Source organism: Frieseomelitta varia, unplaced genomic scaffold (assembly GCF_011392965.1).
Source record: "Frieseomelitta varia isolate USP_RPSP 00005682 unplaced genomic scaffold, Fvar_1.2 scaffold_532, whole genome shotgun sequence".
In the NCBI taxonomy this organism is placed as follows: domain Eukaryota; kingdom Metazoa; phylum Arthropoda; class Insecta; order Hymenoptera; family Apidae; genus Frieseomelitta; species Frieseomelitta varia.
The window spans coordinates 446,708-463,198 of NW_025110293.1; the positions used below are offsets into that span (position 1 = coordinate 446,708).

The following is a 16,491-nucleotide window of genomic DNA, read 5'->3' on the forward strand; positions in this document are numbered from 1 at the left end:
TTTTTTTTTGATCTGTTCTTCTCCTGACAGATTGATCAAACATCTCGTTTTCTTGATCTCGCTCGCTTTTATTTGTCCATGCGTCGAAAACCGTACGCTCGTAAATCGGGTCTAACAAGGTTTACAATCGAAATTTAATTAACCTTTGAGGGAACGACTCCTTGGGAGCTTTGCTATTAAAGTTTCACTTGGATGAATTTCTTTGTTCCATTTTGCTAATCTCATTATCATGTAACGGATTATTGGCCTCTCGTAATTTCATTTCGCAGAGAATACGAGAATGTGGATGCACTATCTTATATTATTATGATAATCAGTCCATAAATTCGACGCACAGAGAGTATGTATCGAAGATCGGTGGAAAGGAAGAACTCCGAAACGCACGGAGAACGATGCGAACGTGAAGGAAAGTGTACGTAGAAGTAAAGACGTCGAAAATCATTTACATAATGAGACAAACTTCCGACTCGTTTCGTGAACGATGCGACTACAGAGAATCTTCATAAATGTTTTGGTTTCTATCTGCGAACGATGATTGTGCGCAAATATTGTCAGAAAGACCACACTTCAGAATGAAATAATTGCATGCGCGTGGTCTGTTCATCGGAATCCATAATGGCGGAATTGAATCGCTTTCCCGAGAGTGCGATTGATTTGCCGAAACGAAGCACTAATCAAAATTAATTCCCATTATTTCGTTAATGACACCGGGCCGCGTCGCGCTGCTCGTCACGCTTGCAGGCTCGATTTGGTGCGAATTAAGGATAATTAAGAATCCATTTGTGAATCCCAGCGAATGGGAACTTGGTCCAAGCGAATTCGCGAAGAAACTCAACATGTAACTATCACTTTCAATTACAAATCGAATTTTCCCAAATCATCTTTTTTTTTAATAAAACGGGGAGGATCGTTCGAATTGAAAACGTTTGCTCGGCGTTTTACCTTTCTATATTTTTTCTCTTTTCGTTTTTTTTTTCTATTTTTTTTTTTTTTTTTTTTCTTCGGACGTAATTTACGCAGTAGAAGCTTGTCACAAAGTTATATGCAACGCCGGCGTTCTTAACGACGTATTTCGTCGTTGACAAAGTTAATTTTTTTACGTTACAATGCAAACTTCATCGCGACGTAACGTTTAACTTCGCCCGACGCTGGCGATCCTTAACGTCAACGATCCAACTAAAAATCGTGAGCTCTAGCCGCTTCGAGAACTTATCCTCCGAGTTTATCAACTTCGTCAACTGACATGGTTGTAATTTTAAAGTACCCGCTGCAACTTCCAAACTAGCCGTACAGTTATTAACTCTTCGTAAGTAATTTAAAAGTAATCACGCTAATGAAGCACAAAGGCGCCGCGGTAAGCATGCAGCAACGATCCTCCCCATATATATGTGTCTCTTTATGTACATGGATATCTATGTACGAACGCATCCGGAGCAATTCATTCACACTACATGGAAATCTCATTAGACCCAGATACATATAACAGCTACCTCGCGACTAATGGTTGAGTTTGAATCGAGCTATAGGACAGACGCTTTAGGCGGAACTTGATCGTGTCGATGCTCACAGTGCGTGAGCCATGACGTACGTTTCTAATGCATAATAATCGCCAGCAATACTAGTTGTGTTGCTATGGAACACGGAACCCGTCGGGTTTAAACCTTTTGACGACTGATTATTTCTATTTCCAGGGTTTCCACGATTCCAATTAACTTTGCCGTTTCGATGTTTCCACGAATTCTTCACGGAATCGCGCGCGTTGCAAATCGATTGGCAAAATCGTAAGATTTCACTCGAACAAAAATTTTATATATACCCTTCGTAGAATCTGAATAGAGAGAGTCATTTGGAAAAATAGACTAGACCGAGACAACGTGCACGAGTTCTCTGTCTAAATATTTTCACGGTTCGAGAGCGTGAAAAGACCAAAAGCGACACGAAGAAGAATCGCGACGAGAATCAACCCGAAACTCTCTCCAAGTCTCTCGGAAACGTCTTTCGTATCGTTGTCGAAAGGGGGGCCTGCTGCGCGCCCGATTTAATACGAGACAGGACGCGCGCGTTTGTTGCATTCCTCGGGCAACTTATAGAAATTCTGTACGTCGACCGAAAAGTATCGACAAAGGAGAAGCAGCGGGTTCTTGGTGCGGCAGTCTCTCCTCTCCCCCACCGCGCTTCTAGCACGCTCGTAGGCAGTAGATACAGAAGTGGTAGGACAACGCGCGCGGCAGTGTTACGCAACACGAAGGCGTTGCGCGCGTGAAGCTGAGCGGCCGGGTATGCAGGGGACTTCATTATAACCTCATCGCTTCCCAGCGAGTGCATTCGAATTGAAAAATGCGCAGGCTTGTTTTGAGCTACGGTTACCGTGACAACGCGCGCATACCTGCACCCACACGTACGTATGTACCTACCCACGCATGTGTGTGTGTAGGTACGCGCGCGTTCCTGTCTCCCTGTAGACGGGAGATTCTCTTCGTTTCGCTTACGTCGGCCACGCTTTTTCTCTTCTTTCCACCATGGATTTCAAGCTGTGCGCGTCGCACCGTCGACGTTCATCGAAAGGTAGCGACGTATTCCGCTCGACGAGGAACAAAGATAAAGGGGAAAGAGAAAGAGTGCGTGGCAAGCGTTGGAAGGATGAATTGTGGCGAGGGTGAGAAAGAGAGAGAGAGAGAGAGAGAGAGAGAGAGAGAGAGAGAGAGAGAGTAAGAGAGAGAAAGGACAGTGTAGTAGAGAGGGTTGAACCGGTGTAGGGGGTTACTCGATGGTCTGAGAGAGGAGTGCGCGGCGACGCAGCAGGTCGCGAGGGATGGTGTGCCGGGGATGGTACCGCGGCAGCAGCGCGAGCGGCGAAACGCGGGCATCGGCGAACCAGTCACTATGACAACGGTGACAGGCGAGGTGTTAGTGCGCATCCGTGACCACGCCTACGTCACGATGCCGTGACGTCAGAGCGTCGACGGCAGCGGCGCCTGCCGCCGACGAGAAACGTGGCGCGCGACGCTCAACGGCCCTACGATGGAAGAGAGAGAATCGGCGGCCGCCTGTTGCTATTTCACTACACGGAGGGTAGGCAACCCCGTGCGTCTTCCCCCTCTTTCGCACCCCCGTTATCTTCTCTCCCTCTCACTTTCTCTCGATCGTTTTAACTGCTTCCTCCCGTTCTCTTCATCCCCCACCTCCTCCACCCCCGCTGTCACCCACTCCTCTCTCTCTCTGTTTCCGTCTATCTCGCGTCGAAAGCCCCCTTTGCCACCAACAACAAGGGGTGAGAGAGAAAGAGAGCGCCCTCTGTTACAACCACGCGGGGAGATCGTCCGTCTCGTTTCACCCTGGTTTTCGTTGCTCACCCCCCCCTCCCGCCCGCCCGCCCTCCTCTTCCTTCCTTCCTGCGCTTTTCCGTTCCCGCTCGCTCCACGCGTCTCGGTTCAACTTTCCACTTTTCCACCAGCCTGTCTTCTTCTCCCTTTAGAAATATCCGCGTCTCTTTCTTATCCCCGGGCCCTCTCTCGCTCGATCTTTCGGCTCTCGCCGTTCTCCCTCCGATGGTCGGTGCAGACCCGACCGTTCGCCACCACCGTTGCCGCTACCCTACCACCGATTTTGAACGACCAACTCCCTCGGCTTCCACCTCCTCGCCCCCTTTTAGCCTCCTGGCGGGCACCCTCCCGCGCGTGTTACCAGCCAGCAGCGATCCCCACGGCCACGACCGAGAACCGAGACCGAACGAGAGTCGTCGGCTCTCCGCCAGTCAGCCATCCGACTCGCCGCTACGCCACGCCACGCCGCGCGCTGCGTATCTTTCCGAAATCGTATTAAAACGCCTGTGAAATTAGAGCCTCTCTGCCGTCCCTTTGCCCGTGTCGCTCATTCACGGTCAAACTCTCTCGTACGTACGTATCCGTCGCCGCGTTTCCGTGCACGGTTATTATCACAATCGACGAGTTTTCGCTTGCTGCACTTTGTGACGGCGCCTCCCGTACGAGGGGCGATAGTGAATAAACTAATTTAAATGACCTGAGGAGCGAAAACGTAGATACCAAAAAAAAAAAAAAAAAAGAAAAAAGAGAAAAGAAAAAAAATTTTAAAAAAAGGAAAAGAAAAAAAGAAACGGAAAAATTAACGAGACAAAATAGTAGTACCGAGGGTGAGAAAGGAGTCGTCTATGACCAGTCGCGTGTTGTTCAAGAGGAGAAGAAAGTAAAAGCAGGGAGGAGAGCGTGGAAAGAGGGTGACACGTGCGTGTACGCATCGCGCTTCGCACAGGCACGCAGACACACGTACATCGGAGTGACGCGCAGCGGAGAGAGAATTCGCGGTTGCCTGCGACGTCCTTGTGGCACGTGTGCCGTGCAACCGACGTAGGACATTCATTGGTCAGCCACGCATATGGATCATAGGTTAGATTTGCACGCACATCTATCTTGAGTATAATGCTTTCGTTGGGCCGCGTTATGTAGAGCCGAGAGGTGGATAGAGAGTGAATATACTTGCTTAGGAGAATAGGAAAGGGACAAGGAGATACGCGGATCGAGTAAGGAAAGGAGCGAATGAGTGAACGAGAGAAAGAGAGAGAAAGAGAGAGAGAGAGAGAGAGAGGAATAGGAGAGTAACGAGAATAGGAGAAAGGGGGAGAGAGAGAGAGAGAGAGAGGGAGGACGAGAGAGTGAGAAAAGGGGTGAGAGAGGAACACGCGAGAGAAACGAGAGCGCAGACACGCACACGCGATCGTTCCCGTGGTCGACTCGACGAGTCGGCGAGCGGCGCGTGCTGGTAACCTGTTGCCGCCTCCGAGAACAAAACTCCAAAGCCGGTAATCGGGAGCTTAAGGATACTTTGATATTCCTGCAAAACTGTCTATGGGGTGCAATTCTGCGAAATGTGTTTCGGACGTAGCCAATTATTATGCCGGAATTTTTTTCATGAATTTACTATTGGACTAATATTTCAGAGGATACTGCGCTTCTTTGAACGAGAATTGTATCGGCCTTCATGAAATTTTTCGTTTATTGTTTCTTCCAGGTATATTTCAGTATACTTACTCGTATAACACGATCAACGGGTCGAGTAGAGCGTCAAAAATTAATCGAGAAAACAAAAAGTATAGATATTGTTCGTTTGCACGCATATTCTGCGATTAGCTTTCTGTTTTATCACGTAAAGAACGTTGAAATAGAAAGCATTTCGTTAAAAATTTTATCTACCACGTAGCTGTGATTAGTCTATGTAGCTATGATTAATTCCTCCAGCAAAAGTAATACGACGTCTGTCAATGTGATTTATAATATATTGTTTTAATCGTTATTTGCGTAATAATCCTCTTTACGATGCAAAAGTGAAGTGATAATTTAGTGAGAAGTGATTATTGGGAAAATATACAGTAATGAGTAAATATAGTATGTAGTGAAGTTCACAAGTAATAATAAAGTGTTTATTACACTACCAAATGAAATAAAATCCAACATAGAACATACGTTTTACCAACATTTTCAAAATTTTCGTAAATTCTTGTAAAAAAAAGAGGGAAAGGGGAAGAAAAAGGAGAAAATTCGATGCAAATTAAAGCAATTTGTTTTAATCCGTTGATAAACTGATTGAACTGAAATCGTTATACACATCCCGACCGTGCAAATATGATAATTACGTGGCGAAAAATTTCATCGTGCACACACGAAGCACTACAAATTGATACAATGAAAACAGAATTTAGCAGATCCGGAATTTGTAAGTACGAGTGAAACAACAATCCGGTCTACGATCCAAGAGCTTCGCTGTTTTGAAACAATATACAGTCGTTAAATATGTGCATATGATATTTGTTGTTCCTTGAGACCGGGCCATTTTCAAACAACGATGCGCACCTGTTCCATTTTCAAATGCGTTCACCGTTTCCTGCTTTTACGTAAACATAGTTATTCATTTTAAACCGTGTATAATATGTGAGAAATGTTACGTAATACTGATAAACTTTGTCGAGGGAATAATCAAATTTCATTCGTATTTCCAATTTGCCAGAAAATTCGATTGCAAGAGTTTTACAAAATTAATCACCCACACGAAAAATTTATCACGATAAACACAGTGTTTCATTTCATTCGTTCTTCCTTTATAAACTCCTCTACCTCCAAGTGGAATTGATCGACATTGGTCAGACGCGCGCTACGAAGCGTAGTCCGAATCTGTCAACTTTAATTGTACATTATCCGCGGAAAGGTTAGAAAAGATACGCTTCTCGTCGACTGCGTTTGTCAAACTGCACATATAATTATTTAAATTAAACCGAACGTTTCGTTGAAAATAATTTTGAAACGAAACCGACGAATTCGACGAAAAACTGTTTGGCCTGTGTTCGCGCGGCCGTATAACTTTTCAGTACGCATGTGACATTAGCTGGAAAGGTTGGCTGAAAGTGGCTGGAATGAGGTTCGAAAGTGGGGTATGTGAAGAAGGGCCGACGCGGAAGGTGATATACGATATATATCTTTGGACGAGACTACGTGACCGGAATCTCGAACAGGTTAAAGTTGGATTTGTAACGTATTTTTCCTCGATGTGGAAATACCTATCGACTGGCACGCCGCGTGCACCGGCGTTTCGCAATTTCCGTCTCGTAGCCCCGATTGACGTGGATGAAAGCAAAGATTTACGTCGGAAAGGACAGAATAGCACGACGAGTATGTATTTATGTATGTGAGGGTGCATCGTAAGCATGTTCAGAAAGGTTTTTCGTTAGCTTTCATGCAGCGCTAGGCTGCTTGAAAATTCTCGTAGAGCTCGCTCGCGCGCGCGCGCGGATGCAGCCTCTATTTCTATTTATCGTGGTGCTTGTCTTTTCGGTACGGCGGCGTAAGAAGAAATTGACTTTTCACCCACTCTTCTCTCGTTCCTTTCGTTTTGTTAATAACGCAATTTATATTTATTCTCTGAAACACGGTAACCGTAACGTGGTTTCTACGTTTCTCCCGTGCCGCGGCGTTTCCGATTTTCTCATTTTTCGTGGTTTACTGTCGCCGACGGGTTTTCATCGATAGCAGAAAAATGTTTTTACCGGCACAACCCCGCGGGCGTTTGTTTGGCGGACCAGCATTCCTTCGAAAGTTTATTCAGCGGTGCGTTCTCTCCAGTGATGTTGCATTTGTCGCGGTGCAACGTGATCCCTAGCAAGATAAATGAACCTCACCATCCCCTTCCCCTCTTCCGCCTTTCCTAGGGGCGGAAGAACGGAACGTAGGATACGGGAACGTGCAGGGGCATTTGCCACCAGAAACTCCGACCATTCCTCGTCCCCTTCTCCTGGACGTAATCTGAGGTATCATCTCGGCAAACGGTGAACCGTTGTTGCGCGAATTACGCAAAAATAATGACAGTTTGTCAGTAAATTGTTTCGTAAATTCGACGATACGCGATGTGGAAGCTTTGTTTTTTCTCTTTTGGCTAGATTGTTTGAAGCTAAACTGCTTCCGTAACATTTTTCGATGATTTCATACGCGTATGACATCTGATAAATCTCTACTTTCCAAATTCATCGAAATTCGTGCAACTGTTCCCTTTTTCAAATTGGAAGCGTCGACGATGGTGGTGTCCTTTAATATGATTCAAGATCCTGTCGCATATATAACTTGACTACGCGAACATACCGAGGTCGTCAGGTACGTTATGTACCTTTGTCCATGTAGGGTATATAAATGTTGTCCTACTCAGGTATAATCCATTACGGCAGGGCGTTGCAGTAGGATAGGTAGCGTGCACGTTGCATTGTCGGAGAATGGAGTAGACACTATGCATACCAGAACCGTACGGAATTATACTCCGTTATGGTTCTACCCCCCGTAGAGACGTTGAGTACTAGAGTGTCTCGGTGCCCAAAGTCCTTGTTACTCAATATGTCGAATACGAATACCGCGTCTGCACGTCTAATTCAGTCGAATGAGTCTCATTCCACCGAGTCTTGCAAATATTGATATTACTTAGATAACATTTTAATTCTTTCGAAGGGGACAATCGCTAGATTTATACGTACAATTTTTTGCCACGTTGAGATATAACAGATACATCGTTACTTGGCCAACTTACGCATTGATCGTTTCCTTCCCTACGTACAAGTTCGAAAACTTGCACTTTCGGCTTGATATTTTATCGCGTACTTCCGCTTTTAAGTTGAACGTTCGTTTTTAAAGAGGTTTCTGAATTGCACGACTATGTGACTATTTTCTTTTTTTTTTTTTATGAACGAATTCGGATCAATACCTTGGCCAGCATAAACGTCACAAGGGATGATACTTGGAACTTATTTACGCCTTTATTGCTAATATCGTTCCTCATGCTCGATTGTCCCCAATAGCCATACCAGTCCCTGAGCAGTATGAAGCTCTCGATAGTGCGTATTGATATTTCTTAGTTCCTTTTTACGACTTAGGTTCTCCCATTCGTCGATCGAGGACGATGGGAATCTTGAGAAACTTTTATCGGTCGTCAAGTCTAACAAGTGTTCCAACGATCGAGATACGTCTTGAGAACATTCCGTGGCGCATCTTCTCCACACCTGCTTGCTCGTACAACCGGTCGTTAAAGAAACGTGTAACAAACGGACGGCTGTCACTTGCCTTGAACGTCATAAGCGTCAAATCACGCTTTTCATTTGAAGTCTAAATTTTAATCGATCGTCTTTTAATGAAAAAAATCATTCACAGAGGTAAAATTTAACAAATGTGAAACACTGCGTATGTATAAATTGTTATTATGTGATTACAAATGTTAGTAACTTGAGCGATGAATTACCCCAATAGCACAAGTTTTGTAGAATAGTGGCGAGAAAGACTTTACAAAGATAGCAACTCCTTTGAATTAAATATTCTCATTCTTGTAATGAGTAATATATATCTCGATATTCAAATATGTATTATATGTAAACTTTGTGTGTAGTGAGAAGTTTCAAGCGTAACAGCGCGGGGTATTGTATAGTGACTTTATTTCTCACAATTTGCGTGACTTTGAAAAAGCAACCTTGTTTCTAGCATGTTCCTCCTTTCCTAATGAAATCGTATCTTTTTCTGTTTCAGGTAAGTGGACTATTTGGAATCAATCAAAAGTTTGATGCACGTAAGTAGCCTGACGTCAAATTTCATACTGGTTCTTGCGGTTGCATTGGTATAACGAGAGCCATAGATAGTGCAAGGACAGAGAAGGACCGAGTGAAAAAGTATTGAACTAGGGGGAGGGGGTGCAATTCGCTTTGTAATAAAAATGGAAATTAACACGAACTACGTGGTTGGAAAACAAGGCTAACCTCCGTCAGTATCGTGAAGAGGGTAACGCGGAAGCTTGAATAAACAAACTCACCCTAACTGCTTTGGTTGGCACCCTTTTCGCCGTCTCCATCAGTCTCGAGGCATGGGCCAAAGGACGTTGTTATGATTGCTAATGGAAAACTATCCAATTCAAAGAACAAAGGTGAAGTAACGAGTTACTTCACCAGCGAACGAATACACCGTGGAGGATGTAAGAGTTTGGGAAGGGCGGCGAATGAAGAGAAAATGGCATGGTTTGCTAACGTTGGGAATGAGGTCGACGGAAGATCGTCGGTAAGCGAAAGTGGTCTCATTTGTCGGGAATAAATATGACATTTGTGAACGACTTTTCTTTAGAAGAAGAGAAATGCTTGAAATGTTATCAAACTTCGTCAGTTTGATCAGACAGTCGTTCGTTTTCATCAAGCGTTAATCCATTTGCAACTTTAAAACACCGTGCGTGTTTTTCTTTTTTGATTGGAGGCAATCAGGCTACCAACGTGTTTTCCCAGACTTGTTTTGATAGCAGAACGTGTAGCACAAACGGAAACATTTCGATAATTTTGTGAACGATTTTAGGTAAAACTGATCAAGTGTTGTGTGGTTTGAAAGGAGCTGTTTTATGTTTTTTCTTTCTTTCTTTTTTTCTTTCGAAACTAACTTTCGTTAATGTTTTCATTTGGAACGTTATCGGGGCGGTACCAGTTGCACGTTTCGCATAATTTCTCTATCAATACGGAGATTTGCACGTGCCACGATAAAATTAATATCAATTTAATAATGGCAATTACCACCGAACAATATTCCAGTGAATACGAAACAAGTTTCCCGTGTCAAGTGATTGTTTGATCTCAGGAATTCTCTTCGACAAAATTGCCCGACAATTAGCAAGACTTTGTTCGTATTGGAATACATGCATTTGTCTCTTCGGGAAGCGCCGGACTTTTTAAACTTAAGTCTCGGCAAGATTTAAATTTCAAAATTTCAATCTGGCTTGCAAATCTGTTCGTCTTCTTCGTTGCGCGCGCGCATCCGCACTTCCGCCTTCTGGTTAGACACCAGCAGATTGCGCCGACTCGACATCAAAAGTCTTTTACATCGTGTGTTTCCCTCCTCTCTCTCTCTCTCTCTCTCTCTCTCTCTCGCATCTTTCGTTCTATATACTTTCTTACTATTCATACTGGTTGCGTTTTCTTAATTATCCTCGTATCTATCTCTTTGCATGTCATTGGCAGGTTAATTTTCTATCCCGTCTTCTTCAAAAAAGGACATAGATCCAAGCTCAAACTTCGTTCCTTCGTTATGTAATCTCTGATCTAATATATTATATAATCTGTAAGTTAAAATTATCGAATGTTTACAACGGACGTTCGAAACATCCCTGCTAAAGCTGTTCGAACGTATGAAAAACGAATCAAGTTCCTTAGGGAGGTTGGTTGGTTCCGTTGACTTGCCAGCTTAATTACTTTACGAGACATTAAGGCGCGGTGTTGTTGGCCGACGAAGTACGTTTCTGGCCTATGAGTGTAGCTCGTCAGGCGGAGGGAAAAGGCGGGTAAAGAAACGAAAGGGGAGGAGGGCGGAGGGACGATGAACGTGGGCGAAACTTTTAATTTTCCCTCAAAAAACTTTAGCTGCTCGTTACGTTGTCCCAAGTGCATCGCACTCGGCGACGAGGCGAAGTGAAATTAAAATTCATGCGACGCGTCTTTTCTCGGCCTTCTCTCCCACGGGGCCCAGAGGGCGTCCTGCAGGACAGCATCACGGAGCGTGCGTATATCCTGCGCGGTTACCACCGGGAAAGAAGGGATGACTAGGAATCGAGGAGGCGAAGGGGATTTAACTGAATTTGCAAATCAAATTTCGTCCCTGGTCTACGAAATTCTGTCGGAGGCGCGACGAAAAGGGACGGAACGTTCGCCTTCGTGCCAATTATCGTTCCTAAACCGACCTTCTATTCCGAGTTCGTGTGTGCTCGCGGTTGCCTTTAAACCAGTCGTTTTCACGGCGAAATTGTTACCTTTTGGAAACAATAGTGGAGAAGACGGAAATTTGACGGCATTTTGTCCACGGTCTTTCTCGTACAGTGACCGAGCGTAATTTCTTTAACCTACAAAAACAATTGGTTTCTCTATGCTAAATTCATAAAGTGTCTACAGGATACTTCTTTGCTATATCTATTTACACAAAAGTTGAACTGATAAAGAACCTATTGCACATTTCTTTTTCATCTATGTAGATGTTTCTAATGAAATTGTTTTAAAAAATTCATATTCGTTGTTTCGAAATGCTTTAATAAATCAACTTTACTTACGATTCATAATAATCAGAGTTTCTATTTTACTGTAATATTACTTGATCGCTCATAAATTAGCTCAGCTAATAGAGCGGCGAACTACAAAGTGGCTCGTCACTGTTTGATCATTTGTACTTTTTTCTGGACAATTTTATGTAAAACGTGCATGTGCTTGTATCAGAATACAATTCAAGTTAGTTTGCGGCAGAGATAACATCTCAGAGTTGTGTTATTCGTTCGTTACAAAATGAACGACGAATGACGAACTTTAAAAGTGTACAGCTTGTGATAGTGTTCTTTCTATTTTGCTTCTCGTCGATTCCATCAACGAGATGATTGGTTAGAGATCGAGAAATTGGCCCAAATGATCTGAATACTTTGATTGTTCGAACGTTTTTGAATTTTCTAGGAATTCGTCGATGAACGAAATAAGTTGACGGACAAATAGCTAGATATTCCACTTTTATATTCTCCAACTGTCTCTTCCTTCCAGGGATTTGTCGTATTCTTCCTCCTTATTTATCCTGCGTTGTTCCTTGAAAGTTTTTGAAATTGGTCTGTTTCCCTCGGAAAGTTCTATCTTATCGAAGTTCTTGGAAGGCTGAGCTTCTGGATCTCGACGATCAGGACGAAACGCTTTGAAAAAGTGTAGACAATGTCTTCTTGACAAGTCGATCGTGCGATATATTTTCCCAAGTTCTTTTTTTTTCGAAACGCTTTTTCATAATATTCGAAAATGTCGAAACGGTACAGCGATCGTCGAATACTTCGATACTGATGTCACGCAGTTTGAAATAATGAAACCAATCCGATTACGTTTGCGTTAAAAGTGTTTCGCGGTATCTGTCCGCTCGTGTGTAAGTTTGACGCAATGCACGAAAAAAAAAAGAAAAAAAAAAATCACGTAAATGTAATATAGCTGACGCTAAAACTCGTAAATATGGCGTTAATTGACTGCGTTTGATTCACGAAAAATGAAAGATTAAATGTCGGATTTGGTTTTAAAGCGAAAATGCATTCAGTATCAATTCTGTAGGAAATATAGATTTCAATAGCGTAAAGAACCCTTTTCAAAAGAATTCATTTCAAGTACAATTAAATTTGGCATCGCACGTTTTAAAATTACAATTAAATATAATTTTTGCATTTACGACTTGAAAATCTGTACCTATTATCAAAATACTAGACGTTTTTTTTTATTTAATTTATCACCTAACGCAAAATTTATTAATATTTGTTATGAAAACATTGCCACGACCTAAACAAAACGGAACATGGTCCAATGTCGCCGCACATATTTATTTTAGGACGCGATTTTACAAATAACGCACCATCAATTCTACGTAGAACGCATGATAGAGGAATATACATATACACGTGGCCTCATTTCATCGCATATTAATATACAACATAGTTGGTCGCGCGGTACCGGCCAAAATTATATGTTTTATAAATGTTGCGTTCAACCGCAAGTAACAAACGCTCATGGTTTCCTGCATTCGGCCCTCCGAATAATATAATAAAAATAATGTCGCGTTGCGCGGACGTTTCGCCGTCGATCTGTTCGGTATTAAACTTCGGAAATTCTACGAAAAATTCAATGAATGCCTTCGTAACACAGTTGGCGGGAAAAGGATATGAATTTATCGAGAACGCGAGTAATTTGTTGCTTTTGATCAGAACCGTTTCGAAAGTTTTTGCATTGATGGATGACCGTGTCGCCGATATCGACACGTGTCAACCCCTATCTTTTATTTCATAGTGGAGCAGAGGAAACCACCTTCATCCCCAGTGTCTTCCACTTCAACAAAATTCTAGTCGATCATCCCGGCGGGTTTCGAAGCGACAATTAAATTAATCGCGCGACGAGCGTGGGCGGCGACAGTGCTCGCGGCTTGATCTTTCAGGTGGACTTGGAATGTCCGATAAAGTTCGGCTGGAATCTGATCACGTCGTCAAAGAAGGGCGTAAATGGAAACATCTGTTTGGGATTCTACGTATCCGTGGCAGGCTGCGATGTACTGGCAAGTGAGATTTCCAGTGGCTGCGGTAATCCAGGTTGTGTAGAGTTTCTATAAAGCTCCGGAATAGGTTAATCTCGCGGAGCAAGTTTCTCTCCGTAGGGCGGCCTAATCCGACCTCACCTTAATACCCACTGGTAAAGGGCTATCCACAAACACACGTACACGCTCACGCACGGACCTACAACTATTGCGTGTCAAGAATATAAACGTCGTAGTTAGCTTGGGGTTCACGCATGGACGATCGTGAAGCTTACGAAACACCGGACATTCCTAAGTCCACATCGGATAAACTTTGCAGAATCGTTCTTGACACGGTTCTGACGTTTATCGTTAGATCAAAGCTGCAAGTTCTGGGGTAAGATGCACGATCTCATCTATAAGGCCAGAGCCTATTCGTGCTGTCGAGCATCGAACGAAACCATTGTAATTTATTCACGGGGAAACGCTCGAGCAACAACGTCTTTCTCTCTATCGTGATTTTTCGTTTATGTATGACATTGTCGATGCTGTCACCCGCTCGAGATTGATTTCCTGCTATTGAAATCCTGTTTGATGGTTCTTCGATTATTTCTGAGGTTGTAAGTCTTCTCTTTTTCCTCTTTTTTTAAATATTTTTTTTTATTTTTTTACTAAAATAAGTTCTCGTCACTTGCAAGCGACAAAAGACAGGTTTTGAAAAGCCCGTCCGAGGTATTAAAACCCGAGCACAAAATTGAAAATGTACGCTGGCGAGCGGTCGAGGCGGAACCGCGTGAGCGCAGGCGAACGACTGAACCGATCTCACACCCGGCTCGGCGTCACTCACTGTTTCCAATCCCATTAGCGGCACGGTGATTCGTGAATAGGTGCGAAAATACGCAGCTTTTAATCAACGAGACTGACTATCATCGATTGCGTTTTCGATCAAAATGTCCTTCGAATTTAACGCGAATCAATTTTTTTTTTTTTTTTTAAATAACTACTTAAAAGAAATTGGGCACAAACTATTTTCTACGATATATAGTCCACCAGCTGTTAGTCTTCCTTTCATTGCATGAACTGACTTTTTTCGCAGAAATATTTCATTTACCAAAGCATAAGAGAATTCATTGAAACAAATGAGTTCTATTCTTCAAAACGTTAAATCATGTGATTTATGAAAACTCGTACAAGGTTATTTTATCTCTCGCTCTGAAAAATTCGCTTTCAATAGCGGCGAACAACTCGTAAAGAGCGTGTCGATTCCATAACATTAAGAACAGAAGTTACGAGCGGAAACGGTTTAACAAGACGATTTCAAACCCGTGTCTATTAATTGAGGTGAGCAGTTGCAGGGTTTTATGTAAGAAGTTTCTAACTACCGTTTAATTTAATAGTACTTACCCGAGGACTTGGTGCATAAAGTCTTTCGTTTATAACACCGTGCACGTAGTAGAGGACTTTAAATCGAGATGATCTTCTTTGATCTCCACTTTCGTCGTACAAAGTACGCGATACGTTGAAAATAACAAAACTGTCGTCGAAATATCTCCAGTTTTTTTTTTTTTTTTTTTTTTTTTAAATCGCCTCTACATCGTTTATCGAAGGATTATTCGTAGAACCAGTGAGATAGTTCAATATATGTCGTTTATATTTCCCTAGTTAATAATTGAAAATGCTTTATTTCCCCCCGAAACAAGATTCTCCGTGATTGTAGTTGCTCGAAACGATTCGCATCACTCCCCCGGGCGTCATGTTCGACAAAATATACCATTTTGCGGCCAACATAATGCGGCTCGAGTATTTCGACACGCGATGAATTTCGTCGAGCTTTCGGAACCTTTCTTTCCCGCACGGTGGCAACTATCGTGAGGAGGATGCGAGGGAAGAGACGGTTGCACATATACATCGTGCTAAAGTGACATTATTGTCGTATAAATTGAGATATAGCGTGATAAGAGAGGTACGCGAGGATGCTGACGAAGAAGGTTGAAGGATCAGCCGAAGCTGTTAGTCTTGATTATTGTGGGCAGTCGTCCTGAATCCCCCGTTGCGTCGACAATCCGGGAAGAGGGAAGACACATGGTGCCTCTCTTATCATGAACCTTCCCGTTCAGGTCTATTAATTTATACAAATGTCGTTTTCTTATTTAAATGCTACCTGACTCTATCTGCTGTGCATCGTTTCAATTTTCATTTTGAAATATTATCTCACTTATTTAAATTATTGTACGTGATTGTTTGATTGGAAATTGAAACGTAAATGCGTCAAATATTAAAACTTGCAACGTGCTAAGGATTATTAATTAACTTGAATATAGATCTCGCAAATTCGAGACATTGTAATAGTATTGTACGTAACAGAGGGAGATAAATATAATTTTTAAAAGTTGGAATCGTTCCATCGCATACACATACATTATTAATTTGTTTGTATTGAAAATTAAGTCCGTAGGCCGTTCGAGAGAATGCCAGGAGTTATTTATCACCAATAGCTGAAAGTGTGCAACGATTTTCACTATTTCAGCGACAGAAATCCTCGTTTGATTGTATTGACGGATCAGTTGCAGAACGTTGGGGGAAAAAAAGTCGCGTACCGAGGACAAAGTTGTCACATTTTACCGAAGTCACTGGATCGAAGGATCAGACCAGGCGGACCAGTTTAACGGTAGCGGCATATACCGGCCTCATCACTCTCTGTAGTTGTATTTTCTCCAGTACTTCGGAAGAAGCTTTATTGAAGTCCAGTCAATCTCTGTCTTTCGTAGTTTCCGATTTGGGGCGAACCGAAGCTGGCCTTTGAGTCGGTAAACGGAAGCAGTCGCGTCGTAGGAGGGCAGGTTGGACGCGATCGGCTTTATATATAAACTTGAAAGACAAATGGCGCGAGGTCTCGTACTCCGGGCACCAAAGGCGCAAGTGC

General features: G+C 42.9%; 1 protein-coding gene across 20 annotated transcripts in view; it reads left to right on the top strand.

Moving 5' to 3' along the window:
• LOC122533483 (CUGBP Elav-like family member 4) overlaps positions 1 to 16,491 on the top strand; it is a 571,418-nt gene that overhangs the window by 324,415 nt on the left and 230,512 nt on the right. For 2 of the 20 annotated variants that reach the window (XM_043663246.1, XM_043663255.1), the window contains exon 1: positions 4,074 to 4,403. The exons of 16 other annotated variants lie outside the window; for them this stretch is intronic. The gene's annotated coding sequence lies outside the window, so the exon portion shown is untranslated. Of the gene's footprint in view, positions 1 to 4,073; positions 4,404 to 16,491 lie in introns of those variants that run through there. 2 more of the 20 variants (XM_043663258.1, XM_043663264.1) reach the window with 1 other exon arrangement.